General features: G+C 37.6%; 2 protein-coding genes across 8 annotated transcripts in view; one reads left to right on the forward strand and one right to left on the reverse strand.

Moving 5' to 3' along the window:
• Window positions 1-18,735, reverse strand: part of FILIP1 (filamin A interacting protein 1) — a 103,868-nt gene extending 85,133 nt beyond the window's left edge. For 4 of the 6 annotated variants that reach the window (XM_048935656.1, XM_048935658.1, XM_048935657.1 and 1 more), the window contains exon 1: window positions 18,290-18,735. The gene's annotated coding sequence lies outside the window, so the exon portion shown is untranslated. The remainder of the gene's footprint in view (window positions 1-18,289) is intronic. The other 2 variants (XM_048935660.1, XM_048935659.1) reach the window with 1 other exon arrangement.
• MYO6 (myosin VI) overlaps window positions 1-22,363 on the forward strand; it is a 770,453-nt gene that overhangs the window by 539,417 nt on the left and 208,673 nt on the right. Inside the window, exon 1 of one of the 2 annotated variants that reach the window (XM_048935654.1) lies at window positions 5,057-5,061. The exons of the other annotated variant lie outside the window; for it this stretch is intronic. The gene's annotated coding sequence lies outside the window, so the exon portion shown is untranslated. Of the gene's footprint in view, window positions 1-5,056; window positions 5,062-22,363 lie in introns of those variants that run through there. 2 annotated transcript variants of the gene reach the window in all.

Here is a 22,363-nt window from a genome sequence, read left to right on the forward strand (position 1 = left end):
AAATAAGAACAGAGCAGCAGGGAACTGCAAAATGTTATCTCAAAAGCACTTGCCTCACCCCTAAATTAAATCCAAAGTCAACTGTTCCCACGGACAGAAAGAAGGGCAGAGAACATTGTCACTGCAAATGAGTTGCATGCCACACCTCAGATGTCACAGCACCCTTTTCCATGTCTTTTCAGTTTCAGTAATGCCTCAAGCAACTAAAATTAAAGCTGAATAACTTGAACAAGGAGGAGCTTAATCTTACGTATATTTAGAGAGTCATGCTTATTTATATAACAATTGTTCCTCAGAAACTTTTCAGCCCAATTACTGCTGGAGTTGTAATTTTACAAACACTGTATCCAAATCTTTGTTAAGCCAGAAAGACTACTTAAGATGTAAGTACTGAAATCATTGGCTACATTTTCCAAGCTACAATTTAACAGTGTATTGAATTGCTTAATTGCAGAATGGACCCTGAAATCATTAGCAATGCTCATAGTGTATGTCTCTTAGCCATTTTGCTCAAGAATCCCTTTCTCATGGCAGAGTTGGTGAAACATACATCACTCAAAGCACAAAGAATACAGGCTGTGCTCTGCTTTATGTCAAATGATTTCATCAGCTTTTGGAGAAGGACCTTGAATAAGGATGTTGGCAGATACAAGTTCTTTTGGTTTGATTTAAAACTGCAATATATTAATTTTTAATTGTAGGGAAATGTACATTGTACATGGGGCGCTGGAAATGTGCAAGAAAAGAGATGGTCTTTTGGAGGCTCTAAAGGCACTGTCACCATCCTTTCACCGTGGAGGAAAGGTAAGGGATTCAGACAGCTTCAAATCCTTACGAGTTCCTGCACAACCTAATATAATCCTAATGTTACTCCTGCATATAACAATATGGAAAGCTTTGTCGAGCTGCACAGTCATCACATAAAGCTTTACACTCCCTCATGCTGGAGCCAAAGGTACAAACTGGTCACTTGAGTTTCTGGTTGGTTTATTGGCTGGTTCCAGTTCAGCCTTTGATGTATCATTGAATTATTATTATTATCTTCTCTGACAGAGCTTAGAATTGCCTGTGTGAGATTTTTACGGTACTCAATGAACTGCAGTTCAATAAAAGTCAGTCCTTTAAAACCACATATGGTTAAAATAAGCATTTTTGCTAGCATTTTTTTTTCTTGCTCACATGTTTCATGTCGAGAAGAGATAAAGCCAGTGCTATAAAATTCTGTGTGCTGTAGCTAATGCTAAGCTCTGTTTGTCCATGAGGAACTTGAAAGAATCAACAGAATATTATTAGCTTCATCTAATCAGATCAAAGTATCATCTGCTATGCTCATCAACAACAGTAGTCCAGGAGGATGCATTTGCCCCCAGGCTTTATTAAAGTTGTGTGGGTTGTGTGGGTTTTTTTTAAGGCTTTTTTTTTAAACTCATCTAATGAAAGAACAAGGAAGCAAACATTTGAAGATGAACAACGGAAAGCAAATGTTCATTCAAAGGAGATACTAAAATAATGCCTAAACCAACTTAAAAAAAAAAATTTAAACATGCCATAAATTTTTTTCCAGTGTTAGAATTTTCCACTGTTGGAAGTTCAAAATATTCTTGGAAAGCAGTCATCCTATCTGTGATCTCAGAGAAGTCTGTTTCAATAGTAATAAAATATTTGCCTATAAGACAGAGATTTCATGTGATTGTTCAGACAATCCCAGGCACCTGAAGTGTTCAAATGAATACAACATGAGGATTAGGTCTAAACTTGTAGGTTAAAAAGGGCTAGGGCAAAATTTTGGCACAGACAACTAGCAGTCTTCCTGGAATGGCCCTGGAATTAGCACTGGCCGGGGACCTGCCTGGACAAGTGCTGGCAGATTGGACACAGTCAACCTGCTCTGAAGGCCAGGCAGGTTTAATAATACAGGCCTGAACAGGCAGTGATAATTGCACTCAGGGTTAGAGAATTGACCCTGGCAGTGTCTAATTTGCTGATAACAAACATAACCAAAGTGCCACCCAAAAATTCTCAACACTTTCTGCATGGCCATTACCACACTGCTTTCAAACAAGGACACAATTGTGAGAAGTTGAAATGCATATTGTTGCTCTACAAAACCACAGCAGAAATGCAAAGCCCTGGTGTTTTTTTTTTTGAGAGGGGGACAAGCAAATGAGAAGTACTCAGACAGATGGTACAGTCAGATGGAATGAATTCCTGAGGAGGATCTCAGCAGAGAGAAGGGGAACAGTGAGCATGGCAAAAACACGGGAATAGCAGCTGCCATAGATGCTCCTACAAAGTAAAACAAGCCGAGCAAATTGCCTGAGGAGCATGCCCTCTGCCACATCCAGAGGGGACTACTGAGAATGCTGCTTTGCAGGGAAGCGTGGTGTCACACAGATGGGAGGTGTAGGGCAGCTGCTGGAGAGGGAATGAAGACCATTTCAAAAGCTCACAGATGGAGTCAGCCACAGTATACGTTGAGACCCAGAGGATTGTCCAGCTCAACAGGCAGCAATGAATGCCAAAGAGAGCAATGACAGAGCTCAGACCACAGAGAAACATAAGCTGAGATAATGTTGATTCTGAATGAGTCAGCTGGAAATGCAGATAAATTGCTAGTAAAATCCTATTTGCAATGGCAAAGTGCCAACAGCTGATAGTCACCCTCTGCCTTCCAAAGAGCATTTCCTTCCCATGGCAAAGGTGGTAGATGATGCTTATCAATAGCAAAGAGATCCCAGCTAACAGGAACACAATGTTATACAATGGCTTGTCACAGTGCTATTCCTCCCCACTCTCTCCCTTCCCAGAGGCAAGGGTAATCACGGTGTCCACAGATTTTTCCCCATTGTACCACAGGGTGCTGAGGAAAAATGGCTGAAACAGGAAGAAGATCCATGACCTCAGCTTTTGCATTGTGGTATCAAATGAAGAAGAAAAGATGGGAAGGGCATGACTTAACCTTGCAGCCCTGAGATGGGGGTGTTTGCTGGGAATGGGGTATGTGTAGGGCAGCTGCAGCAGGTGAGATGTGAGGAACTGAGACAGCATGAGCGTACATAGGCTACTTTGAGAATTTAGCTACCAATCCCTGTCATGGGATCTTAGTGAAATACTTTTCAGTGACCTTAGTGAAATACTTTTTTCCATGGCTCTTGGCCTGGCCTAATTTTCTCAGGGATGGCAAAAGTCAGATTTCTGCTGCTGAGCAGTTTCTCAGCTGAACTTCAGTAGATTTATCTGGTTAAAGCTCTTCAGCAAAATGGTTACGAGATTGCTTTTCATGGGCAAACAGTCTTTTTTTTTTTCCCTCATTCTTGGAAATACTTGAAGCATTCTAGTTGGAACTTCCAAAAACAATTCAGACTCAGCCAGAAGTCCAGCTTGAACAACTGAAGTCTGGCAAAGCTGTAAGCAACTGCATTTCATACAATATTCAATTTTTAAATGAAAAATTGTCAGACAAACTAACTGCAGAGCAAGCTGATAACACGACTTATCTGTCTTCTCTTCTATGCTGCTATGCTACATTAGCAAGTCAACTGTCACACCTGGCTTTCAAAGTAGCGTAACATTTGCTCACATTCTAACTTCCAGTTCTCATCTATTGCTACTTCACAGTTGATAAGCTATATTTGTTAACACGATATCACAGCATGATAACAGAAATCTTTTAAATGCATCTCTTCGCAGAGTTTCAGATTATTTTCTAGGTCAGAGAAATCTATGTAAGCCACACAAAGATTTGGATGGAACATTCTTGTTTTTCCCAGTTTTCCCATGACTTTAAGAACTCGAAAAGAAAAATTAAGAGAAAGTATCTGAAGCAATTGACTTTTATCAACTAGTTCTCTTGCTACAATTAAAAAGATGAGACTGAGAACATACCTGTGTTCATAAGACTTATCAACAAACCCATCCCATTCCTTTTGTGTTAAAAAAATCTCACCTATTTTAAAAGATGCTAAAAATAAAGGCATAGTTTTTATTGCTATAATTCATATATTCATTAAATTTTTGTTTGTATAGAAAACATCAGAAGTAGTAGCCGTTCTCGCATTCACTGCTGTATTCTCTGCAGATTTCAGTTTCTTAGAGAGGACATGAAAAAGAGATTTGGAGATTGGTGAGCATACACAGTACCTTCTCAAAGATGCCCTTAGAAATGTCTTAAGTATTCCTTATAACAATTTCAGCCAAGCTTACTAAGTTTTATCCTTTATTTGATCTGCAAATGACCAATTCTGGCAACACTCTGAAAATATATTAAAAACAATGTAACATCTGCAATTTGTGTGTTTCTGACTGTAATGCACTATGGCAGTATTTTTAAGATGAACCTGACACTCTGCCAGACTTCTCTGCGATGTCCTTGGGAATTCTGACCTATTACACAAGAATGAAGTTTTGATGCAAGCTGTTTAAGGCAATATTTCTTTCCATAAAGAAACAGTTTTGATTCTATGCCTTGCGTAGACGCAACACTACTCTTCAGTTAGAGTCCAAAAGATTCTGCTGCACTGGCAGAACTGCATAATAGGACATGTCTGCCACCTTTGAGAAGCCTATGGAAAAAATAATTGCACCAAAGAAAAAGATTTATCATCAACCAAAAGTAAAATACATAAAATACATACACTAGGTATTTCTTAAAACTGTCAGAGTCTACATAATCTAATAACTCCACTCACAGAAGCTCAAACACAAGAAATCCAGGTTTTTTTTTTTCCTCCTATTTGCACTGGTAGATTTATTTATTTTTCAGTGATAGCTTTGTACTTAACTATTTACATATATGAAGAGAAATGGGATTACAACATCAATCCCCAAATTTTCCAGCACTGAGTCAGTTCTCATGGCCTAGAGAAAAGCAGAGAATTCCTACTGCCAGTAGAGGAAGTAGACAGCCTAGTTGGACCCACAGCTGTAATGATGCTGAGTGATATCTTCTAATAAACAATTCATTCCACCTAAAAGGACAGTTTTGATTAACCTGAAGCAGATTTGGGTCAAATTCAGTATACAGTTTCATATATGAGAATAAGCTGTAGGAACTTTGCTATTTTTGCTTTATTTTTTTCCCATACTGAAGTCAAAAGATGCCAGAGGTAATATGAGAGTGAGGCAGAAATCTAAAAAAATTGTTTCTTTGATATCTTTTTTCACTAGCCTTTCAAGTCCAAATACTGTTTGAAGTTCTTACTATATGGTGAAAAAATGGTTGAAATTGCCTATATGATTCAAAATAGATATTTTGACATGACTATGTATTAGGTCGGAGGTAGAAACAAAAATTCTAAGACTTTGCATTTAACTTTAAGTCACCTCAAGCTCCTCCAAGAATGGGGCATCCACCACCTTTTTGGGCAACCTGTTCCAATGCTTTACTACCAATATTATAAATACGGTAAATATTATATCCAATCTAAACCTCTCTTCTTATAGTTTGAAACATTTCCCCTGTCCTATAATAACATATCTTGCTAAAAGGTCTGGCCCCTTCTTTCTTACCCCTCCATTTAGATACTGAAAGGCTGCTCTTATTTCTCCCCAGAGCCTTCTCTTCTCCAGGCTGAACAGCCCCAGCTCTCTCAACCTGTCCTTGTAGGAGAGTGTTCCATTCTTTTTGTTTATTTTTGTGGCCCTCCTCCACCAGGTCCATGTCTCTCCTGTACTGAGGACTCCACATCTGGACGCAGTACTTCAGGTGAGGCCTTATCAGTGCAGAGTAAAGGGGCAAGATCACTTCCTCCAACCTGATGGCCATGCAACCCAGGATACAGATGATTTTTTCATGGTTCTTTCTGTTCTTTAAATTTTGCTAGAAGTGCCCCATAGGAAAAACAGTATTTTGCTATCAGCTAAAATATTTAATCCAAACAAAAACTACTGCACCTCATTGTAAATCCCCCAAAAATATAGCATTTACTTGGTTTTATTTTAGGTTCAGTTAACTAAAAAAATACAGATATGTGCACTGCCTTAATCAGAATTAAATTTCTTGGTAGTCCTTTGAAGGACTAACTGAGCAATGTCTCCCTCCTACAGTTATTTTTGTGGCTGACTGCTTCTCAAACCTACCCTCTACTTACATTTACTTACTTCCCCTCTCTTACATTTTTGGAGGTTGAGGGGCAGAACTTGGAGCTCTGGAACAACTAGAAAAAAAGAACATTTCAACATTTATATTTGGGACGAGAAGTGTTATATTTGTGAAAATTCTCTCTTGTGCGCGAATTAGTACGCTATCACTGAGTGATAGAATACCACACTTTTGTGAACCAAGGAATCAAAGCTGTATTTATTAACCATGGTAACAACTACTACTACCGCAAAACATACAAGGTAACAACTATTGTAATGGTAACAAGTAGCAACTGACAGATCGCGTAGCTATATATATTATTATTTTTTATTCACAGATTCAAAAGCATATATATTTACTTAGAGTGTGGGAGGGGATAAGAAGCAAGGGAAAGAAGAGGAGCTGTCGTTGCGCCATTAGCAATTGCTGCATCGCTCACAGCCCAGAACATAGTCCAGAACATGACATGACTGCAGCCATGGTGGGCTCCTGCCCACCACCCTTGCTCTGGCTGGAGCTGCCTTGAGGCTGGGAAATCCTCTGGCACTTTGACTATGTCAACTCTCCCTTGGCTAGCAAATACTCCTCTAGTATTTCATAAAACTCGCAACTGCAGTCTTTTAGAGACTAGCTGCATCAATTACTTTATTCCTGTATCCCCTTCTCACTGACCCCACTCATGTTCTCTGGTGTTTGCACTTTGCTCCGTGAAACTAATTTTTTTAATGTGTATGTGGTTCATTACGAATAACCAGTATGACTAATTTCATAGTTACACAGTTGTGCTGTGATGCAGGTAAAGCCACGAGGAAGCCAGAATTTTCAGCCTAAGTAAGGGAGCCTTACAGGGTTGATGTTGGGGTGAACTGAAATGCTATCTGTCAGCTGTAGCTGTCAGCAAAAATATTAAAGAAAGAGCAGCTGCATCAAACCCCGAGCCGGGGAGTGGAGCAATCATTGCTCCAAATAGATTTTAGAGTCAGATGGATTTTTCTTTTAATGAACTCTGTTAATAGTCATGAACTGTTTATTTTCAAACCTCACTTGAGCCAATTGTTAATACTACTGCTTTTAAAATGTCCAAAACAGCAACAACAAAAAAGCTTGAAATGCAAGCAAAGAAGGGGTATTTAGAATGGGACTTACTGAAAGATACGTTAATATACAATTTGTCATAATTATTCTCAGCTTCTGTATCCATAAATTTGCCCCCACTGTTTTGGAGTGTAAGTGCTGATATGGGAATAATACTGATACAGTAATAGAAAAATTACAGCCATACTTCTCTGTTGGAAGAAAAATTCTTACTGTAGCTTCTGTAGCATTTTTTTTCTTCCTTTTCAGAACACTTCATTAATAAGATACTTAGCCATCCTAGAAATATTTATTGAAAAATAACAATTTGCAGTCTTTTAGGGTAGGGATTAAAGAAAATAATAAGATACAGCTTCTTCTGGATCTTGAATTCCAAGATACATGTAATAATGGTTGTGGCAGAGTGTTATTGTTTACTGTTCGGAAAAACTTATGCAATAACATAATACTGTTCTGATTTTTGAGCTGGTGCAATGAAATACAACCAGACAGGGTATACTGCCATGAGTCAGGAAATCTGGATGTTCCTGGACAGAGGCCAAGGGAGCTTAGACACATCAGAAATGTGATGCATATGCATCCTCTGGGGGAGACACACAGAGTTGTTTTGAGCATCTTAAGCTTCCTGATTCAAGCAGCAACCAAATGACCACCTTGAAACAAAATTACTGGCTATTTTCAGATTCCTTTGTTTTAACATCAGGAAAACAAAAATGAAGTAGGCTTTCCAGGGGAGCTTAGAGATTAGCTATTAGGCTCATACTTGAGACAGCAGGTCCAAGCCCTCAAGGTTTTACTTTGTTCTTTCACTATTATGAAGAAAACAAAAGCAAACAAACAAAAAAATCCCACCAACAACACACACAAAGACCAAGCCAAAAAAAACCACAAATTCCAAAAAATCCTTGAAATGCATAGTTCACTATGAGACTTAAAATTTCAAACTCATTGCCTGCTAAATGCTCTAGGACCTTCTTGTAAGAGTATGGATAAGAAGTTCCCCTCAGCACAACACTAAATCATTTGCTGAAACTCTGCCGCATTTCAGTACAGTGTTATGGCATGCATACAACCTCCTAGCACTTTTAGAGAGTTTAGAATGTTAGCATGGGCTCTTATTTTTCAAGGGAAAATAACTGGTTCCCTAAATCAACCTGGGGATCACATAAATAGGTAGTGTTGGCTTTGTTTCCTTTACACTCCCCATTTCTGTAGGGAAATATAACCAACACAGACTTTTCACTATTCTTACCATTTCTCAGTAGCTGTTTTCCTTCTCTTCCCTCAATCCTTCCCCATGTCTCATCACAAGGAGGACTACAGCTTTCACTGCTTCCCTACACGTCCTTTCATACATGTGGGTTGCCTTTTGGACTTCCTTGCTTTGCACTTCTTATTTCTGCCAGAGGAAGTTCTCACAATAAAGAACTGGTCTTCTCTTCATAAAATCCCCAGAAAGTCAATTTATTGCCCAACTCTCTCTGTCCACAGGAAGGCTCTGAAGTAAACAAATAACCTTCAGATCTCCTGCATTGCTCTGGACTAGATTTGGGCCCATTATTACGGTTATCACTGCTTTTAAACTCAAGCAGGGCATATGACATGGATGGCTTGGGCTTCTCTGTGCTGTGCTTAAGCAGCTGTGCCTGCAAACCTTGGCTAGTCTTTTATATGCTGTGGCAAATACATGAGTGTTGGACTCCTTCCTGCTGCCAGCCTCACTGTCTCCCCCGTGTAATGGTATCACTGGTCAAGCACATTTAAGATCTCAAGTTAAGCTTGAGAAGTCATGGGTTCAAGAGATTTTAAAATAATACATCATGGAGTCATGTTGGTGGCCTTTTGGTGTCAGATCATCTAGAGTTTGTAACATTCAAATCTTGAAGCTCTGATGGCTGTACTTTTTCGTGTTTGTTTGTTTGTTCTGTTTTTAATTTTATCTGTTTTTAATCAAAGCTGACAGACATATAATGGCAACATAACTCCTAGGGTAAGTCCTTAATGAAATGCCAGTTGCTGAGAGAGCCATCTGAGCTGCTACTTAACCAACTGGGCTGGCCTGAAAACTCAAGCTGCCCACTGGTCCTGTAGGTGTCAGGCAGCATTGCTGGCCATTCCTTTTCTCCAGGAGCTCTCTCCTACTCCAGTCAGTGCAAAAGGTTGGTGAGCACCCCTTCAGCCCCATGGCAGCTGTGGGATGCCCTACTACCAGCTGATCCGGGACACCAAAATGGCAGCTTGTCTTTCCCCATCTGCCTTCCCTCAAGGGCCTTTTCCTTCCATACAGTTTTTTCCCTTCAGCGTCTTCAAAAAAACAAATAGGTCCCTACCAGTACCACTAGAAATCATGGGAATTTCTGTTACCTTTAACTCTGTAGCATTTTTTAGCAAAATAACAACATTCCCAGAGCTAACACCACTTTCTTTGCCCTGTGTGCAACTGCACCTGAATCTCTACATATTTTCACTAGTTTGGTTCCTATTTTGGCATACTTTTGTTCTCGTAGCTTTCTAGTCACAACTCTAGTCCTCCTTTTTCTGCTGTGTATAACTAATTTCTTGCCACCCACAACTCAGGGCACAGCTAAGCTCCTCTCTGGAAAGCTCCTCTAAAAATACATATTCTTGTCACTCAGATAAATTCAACTGCTATTCCTACTTCTCCTAGTAGAATCTGGTTTCCAAGGAAGGCTATTTAAATCTCCTTATTCAAAGCTGTTGACATGATGTTCAACGCTGCAACATCTCAGGGTGTCAAAGTCACTGCTATATTTATCCTTGTAACATCCCAGGTGTTATTAAGAGTGTAGAAGTAAATAACTTGCCAGGAGTCATACAAGGAGCCACTAATATGAAAGTTAGACATTTAAACAACCTCCCACTGTCCATCGTGTAGCACCTGACATTTTACAGTAGAAGTATCTGAAAAGGATAAAAAACAACATTCAAACACAGTATGAATATTTTGGCAAGGAAACCTGAAATTAGCAAAGCATTTCTCATTAATAAGTAATCTATCAGATGTCATGTCACTCTTACAGTCTATTCCCTGCAGTGCAATTTAGTCTTTGTTTATATAGTTAATGATGGATGTATCTAAATTAACTCTCCTTGTGTGCAGCCATGCTTGCCACATGCTTAGATACTCAATGCTGTCTTGGCATTTTTGAGCTGACAGCACTAGTCCACAGAATTGGTGTCCCCACTCTGCTTATTTCTTAAGAAACTATCACAAAACTTGATGTTACAATCAGGGTATTTATTGAATACTTACAGATTATTTGGTTTATCCCTGATTCATTACTTCACGCATTTTCTTCGTGCTACAGGAGGAATTTATTTTTGTGTCCATACTCAGCTCCATGTATTTTTCTAGTACTTCATCAGTTGTCAAAGAACTGTGGCAGTACAGGTTGCATGGCTCACAGATACGCTGAGCAGGGACTAGAAATTGGTATCACTACAGCAAATCTGCATTTCTGGAACTATGCAACTTCCATTGTCACAGGAAGGAAGTGAAGAGGTCCTCCAGGGCCTTCATGTATTCTTGTTGCGCATTTCTATGTACAAATAGATCAAATGCTATCAAATTCTATTTTATGTAACTCCCCATTCTCATAAAAAGAGGTTTCAAACTAATATTGTGGTTAAGAAAATATTTTCTGAAAATGGGAAAGTCAGTTTAGTGATTTTTTTTTTCCAACCCACTGTGTGAAAAAAGGAAGCAATGCCAGTACCTTCTGCTGGGATACAAGCACAATGGAGCAATAGAAGATAATGAAGAAGAAAAGTTAGCTCAACCCTTCCAACAACCAGCAGCTCTCCAAGAGAAGTGCAATCACTATCCAGAGAGATACTGCTCCCTTAGCTGCTAACCGTTAAATGAGGGTAAGGAGGGGTGGGTCCAGGCTCCATCCTTTCTGGTCACTCAGGTACATTGCTTGCACCTAAGCTCCCTGGGTTAGCCATGCCTTCTCACCTGGTGTTCAACCACTGGTTCAGGCTATGACCTGGCAATTCCACTGCACCTATAATCTACCTTTAAAACCACTGGCCATATGGATTCAGTGTAGGGTAGTTAAAAATGCTATTATCTGATTAACATGTGACTTAGATACCCTAGCATTTAAAACACTAAGCTTCCTGGTCTAGTGTTAAAATACTTCTCATCTGTCCTTGCCCACTTCAGTGTTTTTCAGAGCATGGTTCCTTCTTCCTAAATCTCAGTAGCTTTCTTGCAATCCTAACTACTGCTGTAGCATATGGGCAGCCTGTGTTCAAGAAGGGTAACATGCATGACCTGTGCGCGTGCAGATGATGTAAGCTCAAGTTCTTCCCTTATGAAACAAGTGTTGAGTTTGCTCTAGCCAAACACAATGGGATCTAAGACCCCTCTTCACCATCAGCATTGAAATTTCCCTTGTTTTTTTTTTTTTTTTTTTTTTTTAATTTATCTGTACTGATGATGGCAAACTTCTAGTTACAGTATCCAGTTTTAGGAATATTACTTGCTGATCCATCCAAGAGAAACAGAATGCTCATTTTCAGTTATGAGAAATCATATATGGAAAATCTGCCTGACCCATCTCTAAGCTCTGACCACCGTTTTGCCTTTGCTTTATGCTACAGCAATCATCATCAGGTAAATTCAGATACTTCCACAAGTAAGTGCTTTTCCAGACCAAGAAGAGCCTAAGCCAGTCTCAGGTTAATCAGACTCCATCTAGGAATCCTGTTTGCCATATATGCATTGTGCTCTCTTCCTATTTAGGACATAATTAGAAATAGATGTTCAGTAAGAAAAGTGAACTCAGTAGTTGAAGGCAGTCTCCACGGTTTCCTTCCTAAGTGTTTTCTCTCCTTATTTGCTTATTCTCTACTATATCTATGCCGCTATTTCAATTGGGTGAAATGGAAACATAAAGCTAGAATATAATTTTTTGTAGAAAGATAGCATCTGAATGGAATAATTCAAAATATTTGGTTCCAAACAGAATGTGTCAGGGATGAGAAGACTGCTTTTCAAAAGCTGTTGTAAGCTAGGATAGCAAATTAAAAACAACATTGTTGGTTCTTATTATTTTAGGACATAACAGCAAACACTAAAAATTAAGTCCCAGTATTAATTCATTTGCAGTTTTCAAATTGTTGACCAAAGGACTGTGGCTTATGTTATTTCTAACCATGTTTTATTATAGCATATGGATGGAATACACTGATTATCATCACCAGCAAAATATTCCTCAGCTAGACACATTCAGAACTTTCTAAGCCAAATAGGATGTAAGACATTAAAGTACTTAACATAATTGAAAATAATCAAAGACTCGAGCAAACTGATCAAACTGCAGTCAGTCCCACTTTGAGTGAGACTAAACAGCTTCTGGTGGTTCCTTATGTCTAAATTCTGGTGCTGGAATTCCACGGCAGCTTCCTTTCAGAGGATGCTCAACTATGACTCTGCCTTTTACTATTTGCAATGCGATATCTTTTGTGACTTGGATTCCAGTTTTTGGCTTCTGCCACTCAAAGCAAGAGTGGTTCTCCCTGCCAGCTGCCTTATAATATGCAGTTCCTCTGGCACTCAGAAGCTATGTTGCCATGTGTGTCCCGCTGCACAGAAGGGACGTCTTGTTCTGTGCTGTTTCACATGCTTGAGGACATCTAGCATGGCATGATTCCCTTCCTTCTGCCTATTGCCCAGTGTCAAAAATCACAATGTTAATTTTTCTTTAAAGAATTTTACCAGACCGAAGAATTGAAATCCTTATCCACTGAAATACAATTCAAGATTCTGTTATTAAATAAGTCCTCGTGAAAGAATGAAAGAAGGAAAATTAAGACATGGCAGAAAATTTACAGTATTCTTTACCTTAAAATGTAGATCCAGTAAGGGTTTTTGCTCCCCTTTCATGTACGTTCTTGCAAATGGTTTTTAAATGAGTATTTTTTCAAGAATCTGAATTATGTATTTTAAAAGCAAGAATGTCCTTTGAGTCACATAACCAGACAGGATATTCATAAAACCTCATACTATCTACTATGTTCACAAATTTGAACTTGAGGATAAATTGCGTATGTTTTCTTTAGTGTGTATTTGTTGTCACAGTAACTGCAATTTTCCTAATAAATGGAAATTGCATCGTTTCCTTAAGTGTTTAGGTTATTGCACTGAAATAGCATCATGAACTCACCGCCACTTCTCTTTCCTGTTGTCAGGCTGGATCTCATTTAGTTACAGGAACAGGCACTAAAACAGGTTAGTTTAGATGTGTGATAGATATTAGTTGTTAGATATGTGTGCATTAGAAAGCTGAAGTGAGTCTGCTTAGCCCCATTACATTCTATGACTCATGCATGTGTGGGAAAGACCTTCTTTTCACAGAGATCTCTTAGATAAACAAGGCAAGTTGGCAGCAATTCGATTACACTGATGTTAAGCATCTCCTGCTTTCTGGTGCATTCATTTGGTTTATATTTTCTGAAAAATGCAAGCAGTCTGATAAACTCTAATGAAAATTCTTGTACCAAGGACACATGACCTTTCATTTCAGTTACATTTTTTTAATGGGAGCAGCCTTAAAACCAGTTCCTAAAAATTCCTGTTCTGTTACTGCAGTAGAATCTACTTAAAAAAAAAAAAATAAAAAAAAATACAGAAAAACCCACGTTTGTTAGTGAAGCTGTATCTCTTGTTATCCATGGCCATAACACACTAGCAAGATAATCTCTCCCACCTTCTCAACTTATAAGCTCCTAAATACTGTGGACTTTGAAAAAAAAAATTGATTTAGCTTCCAAAATATTGGAAATCTTTGAACAGGATAAATTACAAAATATAATACTCTTTCACACCATTTCCCTCAAAAAGAAAAGCAAAGAAAGCATACCTTATTGTAATAAAGGACCATTAAAGTATATAAATCAAAGCAATCTTTACAGTATTAGAGAACTGTTAAAGCACACAAATAAAACCCAGATAGTTTTTTGCAAATCCATTGAGGCGTTTGCTCATGTTCTGAAAACCCACTGCTTCACACTGAAGGGAGTTTGTTCACATCACAGATCATTCATATTTTAATTGCAGTTTTATCATCTTTGAAATGAAACTTACTCAGATAATGTTCAGCAATCTTAGATTCACACACCCCTTGGCTTGTGTCAGCTAACAGCAACTAGATGAGTTGCCCATTTAAGGGAAAAACTACAGGCTCCAGCCTATTTCCCTGCACTTCACATGTGTTTGTCCCACTCCTTCAGCAATTCATTCTGTAATGCCAAAAAGCATTTCTTCTCTTACATCTACTTGTGCCTTCAGGATATATGCTCTTAATGGTAGGAATTCTTTCATTCTCTGTATTTGCAAAGTGTGTAAATCATTTTGGAAGCAACCACAATCGATGCAATTTTACATATCACCTTTGAAAAAGATTTATAGTCCAGTTGAAGCACAATGAGTGTGGTAGGGCAAAGCCATCTTGAATGTAAAAACAAACAAACAAACAAACAAAAATTTGTGCCAATTTGGAAAGACTGTTTGCATTGATTACAGTATTTGTTGTGTTACGATACTAAGAATAAAAAGTAATGTAGAAAATGCAGATTATCTGCAGAAGCTGAAAGAAGAGATTAAAAAAAATACAACACAAGCCCCAAACCTCTAAGCAACTTTAAACTAGAGACAAGATTTTCACAAATCCATTAGGCATCACACAATCTGCAATGCTAGAGACTCCCACTGCCTCTCCTGAACAGGAAATAAGAACAATTTTTCTTACCCTTTGGACACCAGTACCTCAAAGAACAATTACAGGACTGTGTTATAAGTTAGTTTGTTTCCAGTATCACTAACTTGGTACAAAAACCAACTACTAATTGAGAAGAAGAGAGATTAAGAAATACTTATTATTTATAAAGCCAGTATCAAAATAACCTGCAATTCCAACTTCTCATCAGTTTAATGCAACAAGTGATTTCTGAAATTTGCTGGTATAATGCATAAAATTAGGAAACAACTTTCAGCAGAAAAAGCTGGCAAAATGAGAGAAAAAGCAAATGAGCAAAAGAACCAGAATAAGATGACAAAACTGAAAAGTACGGGTATTTGTGCTTCTTGTAAAGAAGTGCTCAAATTTTAGCAGGTAACAGCACTATCTTGTCACATACACGTTTTTCTAGATTTCAGTTCTTATTTCAGGCTTTAAATATTAAATACTGTTGTTAAAATGGGAAATATGAATAGTTGAAGTTCCTTCTAATTTGTTTTTTTGTTTCATCTGGTGTATTCACAAACATTATAGCTCTAATCTCCAAATGGCATTTTAGATATGTAGAAGGGCAAAATCCCTGCCCCAAATTCAAATTATGTATTAAAATAGTATGGCAAGCTGCAACAGCAAGTCTTGAGAAAGGAACAAAAGAAACAGGAAATGAGAGAAAAAGTAAAATGTCTCTTGAGAAAAAAAAAATAATAATTGGATAGTAATAGAGATTGTATCTTTTGTTAAATGCTCTTGAGAAAGCAGAAAATTTACCTATTAATTATTGAACACCAAGACCTGCTCATACTATACTTGAAGGAAAAAACACGACAGTAGAGTGGTGAGCTTTGAAGATGAACTTCAAGTCTCAGAAATTGGTGTTAAAAAGAACCAGACGTTCTATAAAGAGATCGAATAACTGAGGTGATGACAAATTACTCAGTTTAGATGCTGACTTTTACTGTGACTAGATTGGTTAAGAGAGGTCATAAATTGGAATATTCTTATTATGAAGGTGAAAGAATGAGACACAGGCTGAGCTTAGAAGAGGATTCTCAATGGGAGGGAAACAGTCTTTAGCACCATGAATGGCATCATTCATTTTGCACAGCTATGGGAATATAAACAAAATCAAAATAATATAATAGGAAAAATAAATGAGTGTGCTTGTCTTCCAAGAAAATCTCTGCAAAGGAGAATATTGCCAAAACCGTAATGACTTTTTGATTTGATATAAAATTGAGCTTGGTTTCACAGTAATCATTAGTAGAATTGGCTATTCTTCAAAAATGAAGCCATCTGTTGAATAGCCACATTGCATATTCCAGAGACTTGATTGGAAAATCTCAGCGCCTCTTTGTGGACACCTGTTGAGAAGAGTAATTTTAGCCTCCTTCTCCATTTTGAAATGGAAAGGAAGACAGATGTACATAGAATCACAACTCCATGTGTTAGAATTAGAAGTTGTTATCAGAAGGTTCAAACGTCTTTTCATTTGATACAATTTTGCAGCTAATAAATTTGCTGTTAGCAGTTAAGAGCTTGGCTGATTGTAAATTGTGCAAGAAAATTAAAATTGTAAAACCATATGTTATACCGAGCAACAACTAAAAACACATTTTCCCACATTTTGTCATTTAAATGTATTCAGAAGGTCAAATTTGCCATTTCTCCATAGTTTTTATCATTTGCCAATTAATTCATTGAAAATAAGAAACAGTAACATTACTCGAAGTCAAGATTACAAGAACTGCACAAATCATATCATCTCAGCTTTATTTCTTATTGTACAGCTTTTTTTTTTTTTATGAAAAGCAGAACTTTCTCACGATGTGTCTATATTAAAAAATAATACCAAAGTTTCCTTCTCAGATTCAGACTTGGGATACCATAGTGCTGTAGTAATTCCACAGTAATCATTATCACATTAAATCATGGCCACCAAAATGCATTCCTATTTAGTGCTTAAGTAGCGTGCCCCTGGCTTTGAAATGAAATGCAAACTATATGACTTTTGCTTTCAAGAATTTTTCTCTGTTCTAATTTATCTTATTTTTTCATAGGCAGTTACATTCCCAAACACCAAGTCAAAGTTACTTCAGAGCATTGTATTTTCATCCAATCTGTAAGCATGTCACTGCCTCAATGTGGTATTAATGTGATTTATATTGTATGCAGGCATGAACCTAGAATTATTCAGCTAAAGCAAGACCTTCTCCTGTACCTGAGGCAGCCCGAGTCCACAAACTGCATGTCAAACTACAGACAGTCAGTACAGACTCAATCCATTCCTTTCTTAGGACAAATATATTTCAGCTGAGACAATTCCACATATATCTGCAAACAGGGTTTTTGCAAGGGTTAAGTGCATTTTTTAAATATTTGCCTTCATAACTAAATTTGTACTACATTAATAATCCTTGCATCTTTTAAAAAATCATGGGTACTGAATGTATTTTGTTTGGAGAAAATGGCTTTAAAAGATGGGGGGAAATTCATTCTTCAATTGACCAAACAGCTTTTGTTAGTTTAGTCAAAGCAAATTATACGGAGCAATTCCTCCCTTAAACTACACGACCATTATGTGACCATAGGATATTCAAACAGATAAACAGGCTTCTATTGTGCTGTTGGGGTAAAAGATCTGAGAACTGGTTTCTTATTTATGTTGCTAAACGAAACACTTTAACAGCAATACCCCAGCTCAAGCATACTGGATTATAGTAAATGTAAGGTCAGTTTTTAGGAAGGTTGCATTATGCAGCTACTCAGTCAAACATAAATAAATATAAATTGATATAAATAAGTGCAAGAGGAAGAACCAAGAGCTGTTGTCACAAGGGTAGTATGAAAGGTTCCAGGTGTGCCTGCATGCTTGGAGTTGTTAAGGAAACGAAAAGAACAAATGTCCTAGGTCACAAAGTATTCACTTAATTTAGTTGCCGAACTGCTATTTTCTCTTACTTGTCACATGCTGTCACTGCTTTTTAATAGCTGCTAAACTGTGATTGGTAAGGGGTGATATGTATTCTATTCTTAAAGCTTGGTTTGTCTTCTGTCAGCACATGAGCAGATATAAGAAAGATACAAGTCAAAATATGCACACTATTTTCATATTACTACTAGCTACTTGATTCTGCTTGCTCTAAGAACAGTGAAAGTTATTTGAGCAAAGTTTTTCTGTGACAAAAGCATAAAAGTAAACATCCAAAATGTTTATTCCAGCTTCTACCTACTGAAGTTTCCAAATCATGCAGAAGATTGACCATAGAAGGAAGCAGACAATAATCACTAGGAAAAAAAAAAAACAACTTGTAAAAAGAATGCCTCGGAATGGTTAGTTCAGTCTTACCTGTCAGCAAGAACTTAGGATATATCCTTTGCACTGCAAGATTGCAGTAGCTTGTCCCACAGCAGTAGCCTGATCCAGCCCAAGAGAACACAAAGACAGGAACTTTTCCCACTTTTCTGGGTCTACCAGCAGCTGAAGTAATGAAGGAAACAGGGCAGAGTACTAAGGACCGGAGTTGCTTCACGCAGAAATCCCAGGCAGAAGAAGTAGGAGGTATACTCTGTCTGTGTCTCACCCAGACTTTTGTTTAAAAGTTTTTTCAACTGTTGCTAGGTGGTGTTAGGCTTTGGCAGTTTAGTTCTCAGATTGTATTTCCCCTCTTCTGGTCTCTTCACACAGTGTTACAGCAATGACTTTGTTGAGCTCAGCTCGCTTGTGCTATATTTAACCAGTGTTCTCAGCAAGTCAAGCCTGTCAACAGCTGAGAAGTTTGGAGCAGGCTTTACTGAGTTCCTCAGCTGCTGAATTATCAGTGGATGTAGCACTACACAGCTCAGCTACTACTACATTCACTGAAAGATTGTGGGGAAACTGTCAAATCCTTTTATGGACTTCCAGTGACTTCATGGGGGTAATTACTATTTAAAGCACTAAGTACAAGATGTGTATTTAGGCATGTATTTTAGACTGGTAGAGAAAGAATACTTGTGTTCACAGCAGATGAGTTCAATTATTTATACAGTGAAGATTTTCCTAGGACATGTAGGAAGTTTATAATTTGAAAGGTATGCACTTCACTTGAGGAAAAATTACATGCGGGAAGAACTTTTTGCAGAATAATTTTTACAGAGTTTAAATATGTTAAGGTGACATAAAGAGAAATTAATGAAAGGCTTAGGCTGGAAAGTTTTCAGTGTGATGTTTATTCCAAAGATAACCTTCTTCTTTTAGACTAAGAACTTCCTATAGAAATTCATACTCTGACTGAAGAAAAGTAAAGCCACACAAGCCCTCATTTGATTGATTTGAAGCAGGCAAGAAGGAGCATTAGGAATATGTCACTCTAGCATTGTGTACATTTTGGTGTATCCATGCTTGCTTCTGGATCTAATTACCGATGCTAATTCCATGTCATAAGTCTCTTAATCAAATGATCAGCAGGAACATCAGACAGCTTTTCAGCCTGCAGACAACCATACATTAATGTTCTACAAATAATTTGCAGTCTTAGAATCCAGAGTAAAGTTCTAGAGAATCATGCCACAACAGCCCCTGTAAACATCCCTGGCAAGGAAAACTGCTGACCCTAACAATTCTTTTCTGACCTGAGTCAAAAGGGGCTCTTTTAGAATGACTTACCTTAGTGACAATTTGCCATATTCATCTAGGGTTAAATGAAGAGGCAGGACAGAAAGAAAGGAAGGAAGAAAAATGTAGAAAGATACCAAAAAATTATTTAATTACTTTCATACTTGCACCTGGAAACATGCTATCCTTTTCAGAGCAAAAGCAAGAGATTCAAGCAAATCCTAACACTCTTTGGTGACACTGGGCCACTGTATAGATAACAGGATGGACAGCAGAACTGGATCATGCTCTTTAGGGTGCTTTCAACATGTAGGAACCTAATTAGCCACAACTACATGAGATGACAAGGGCTGAGCACAAGCCGTTACAGGAAGCAGCTGTAGCTTGGTGCTGTCTGTCTCTGCAATGAGACAGGATTGCATTTTGCTTGATTTGTGTTATTTTCTAAACAAGGAAGGAAGAGTGAAGGAATACGTTCATTCCCAATGAGCTTATAAGGAAAACATGTAGTAAATATTAGGTATTATGTCAAATAACTGATATTTAGACATGGATAGTACATTTATAAATGTCCCAAATGCTTCCATTGTATGAAATATATTTTATTTTGGAGACCGAGTAATAAACACTAATTTCATGTTGTCCATTTAAATATTTAACTTGGACAGAATATCTAGAATGTACAAAAATATAAACACTTCTATTTTACAGAAAGAGCTATTTGGAATATTACTGTAAGAACAGATAATGTATTGGCACAAAGCTTGCTGTTGCATGCTTCCACTTTGAACTGAAGTGAGTTACACATACCCACATTCTAAATTTGTTCTCTCTTATAAAATTAGTGTACATCAATCAGATGAGTAACTTTTTGATGACTCTGGCCTTAACTTCTTACTCAAAGTGCAATATTAATAGCACTTCATTCACCTACAAAAAATTAGGAAACAAAACAATTAACTCGGCTCATAAAACTCACAGAAACCAAATAATTCTCAGCATTTCTCTCCCATTAGCTAGTGGCATACCCACTGTGTGGAAAACAATGCAACTGCTAAGAAGGCAATCTCTGCTGCCAGCCCTTGTGGGTGGGTTTCAACAGTGACCTGCTGATGCAAGGCTGCTACTTCTGGTACACTTGCAATCTTACTCTTTGGCTGTGCACCAAAAAACATCAGTACTATGAAAGTGGGAATTTCAACAAAATTTTGGGAAAACAAAAGATTTTGCAGGTGAATTGAGGAAAATACAAGGACTACAAGGACATTTGCATAGGAAATAATGCAATTAATCTGCATTACTGAAGCTTGTAATTTAGTGTGGTATAAAAATGTTTCACAGTTGCACGTGTATGTATGTAAATGTTTTCCCTACTGCCTTGAGAGAAAAAGATAATTATAAAACATAGGTTATGGAGGCTGGAGAATAAGAAGATAAATTGAACCACAGAAGAGATGTTTGAGCTTGGCATCCTACATGAGGTCCTACTATCAACACAGACCATCCTAAGTCATAGCAACATCCTATAACTATATCTAGAAGGTATGACATCTCCTAATTAAGCAACCAGGGTACAAGAATCCAATGTAAATACTTCCTCAAAAGACAATTATGGAAGCCAAAGTTCTCAGCATTATTTCAAACAAAAATCCAAAGCCATGTAAATCAAAGGGGATGGAATTTGGCCTGAGCGAGTGAACAAGAGGAGGAGCAGGTCCTATTCCCACCTTTGGAGATAACGTTAGACAGATATAGAAGACAGACTGTCATTGTTCACAGTGTCGTATTTATCTGTGCTTACTTAATCACTAAATGGAAGGCTTTCTTTTTTTTTTTTTTTAACCATAGCTGCTCTAGGGGAATTCATGACTATAGGCAGAAATAACTGGCAGAAAATCCATTCTTTTTTTAATGACAAGATCAAAACGTATTTCTTCTTCTGACCTTATTGGTCTCTCTTGACCTTAAAATGCGTGTCTGTAAATATGCTTTTTCTGAAATGTGTACAACACTATTACTAAATAATTTTTATTTTAACTCTACATCATTTAGTACATGACTATCATTCTCCTAAGCCATAGCGCATGATATCTTCTTCCTTTTCAAATGTTTTACATGATAATTAACTAACTAGCCCGATACAGTAGAAACAATCTAAACAAATGCCTTATTGTTTCCTGAAAAGCTCTACTGTGGATGTAATTTGGTGAAAGCATCCACGGTCAATATTTTATTACACTCCTCCTTAAAACACTTTGAAGGGTAGAGTCATCAGAACTTTAGTTTCTGAATAATTAATTTTTCATTTGCTTGAAGGATAGTGTGCCATGGTCTTCTGACACGCTGCTTTCCTAATTCTTATTGTTCCCTTCCATCAATGCTATCTTCTTTTAGGTTGCATTGATGCTTCTAGATTTGTATAGTCTTTCAAGTCTACCTGGCAGGGAGGGTGGCTGATCATGTTGTGATTGCCATGGTCTTGACTGCATCTCCTCAGTCTTTATTTTGAGAAGGGAAGGTTTTTTTTTCTTCTTTCACTTTTGCTGATACTCTTGTCACTTCATGAAACTGATACTGCTTTTTAGACATTAGATCAACTGTAAACCTCAGATTAAGCATCTGCTTTTTTAGAACCAGAAGATGAAACGTTTCTGCCATTTAGTTCATAGATTTCATTTAGTTATCTCTTCTGATACTATTGCCATATCAATAAAACTAATAAAACTTGGTGATGTTCTACAACCCAAATATCTTCCCAGATACATAAATTCTTTTCCTAAGGGAAGTTAAAAATTAAATTGTATAATTAACACTGCTATTTCTGTT

This window comes from Lagopus muta, chromosome 2, assembly GCF_023343835.1.
Source record: "Lagopus muta isolate bLagMut1 chromosome 2, bLagMut1 primary, whole genome shotgun sequence".
In the NCBI taxonomy this organism is placed as follows: domain Eukaryota; kingdom Metazoa; phylum Chordata; class Aves; order Galliformes; family Phasianidae; genus Lagopus; species Lagopus muta.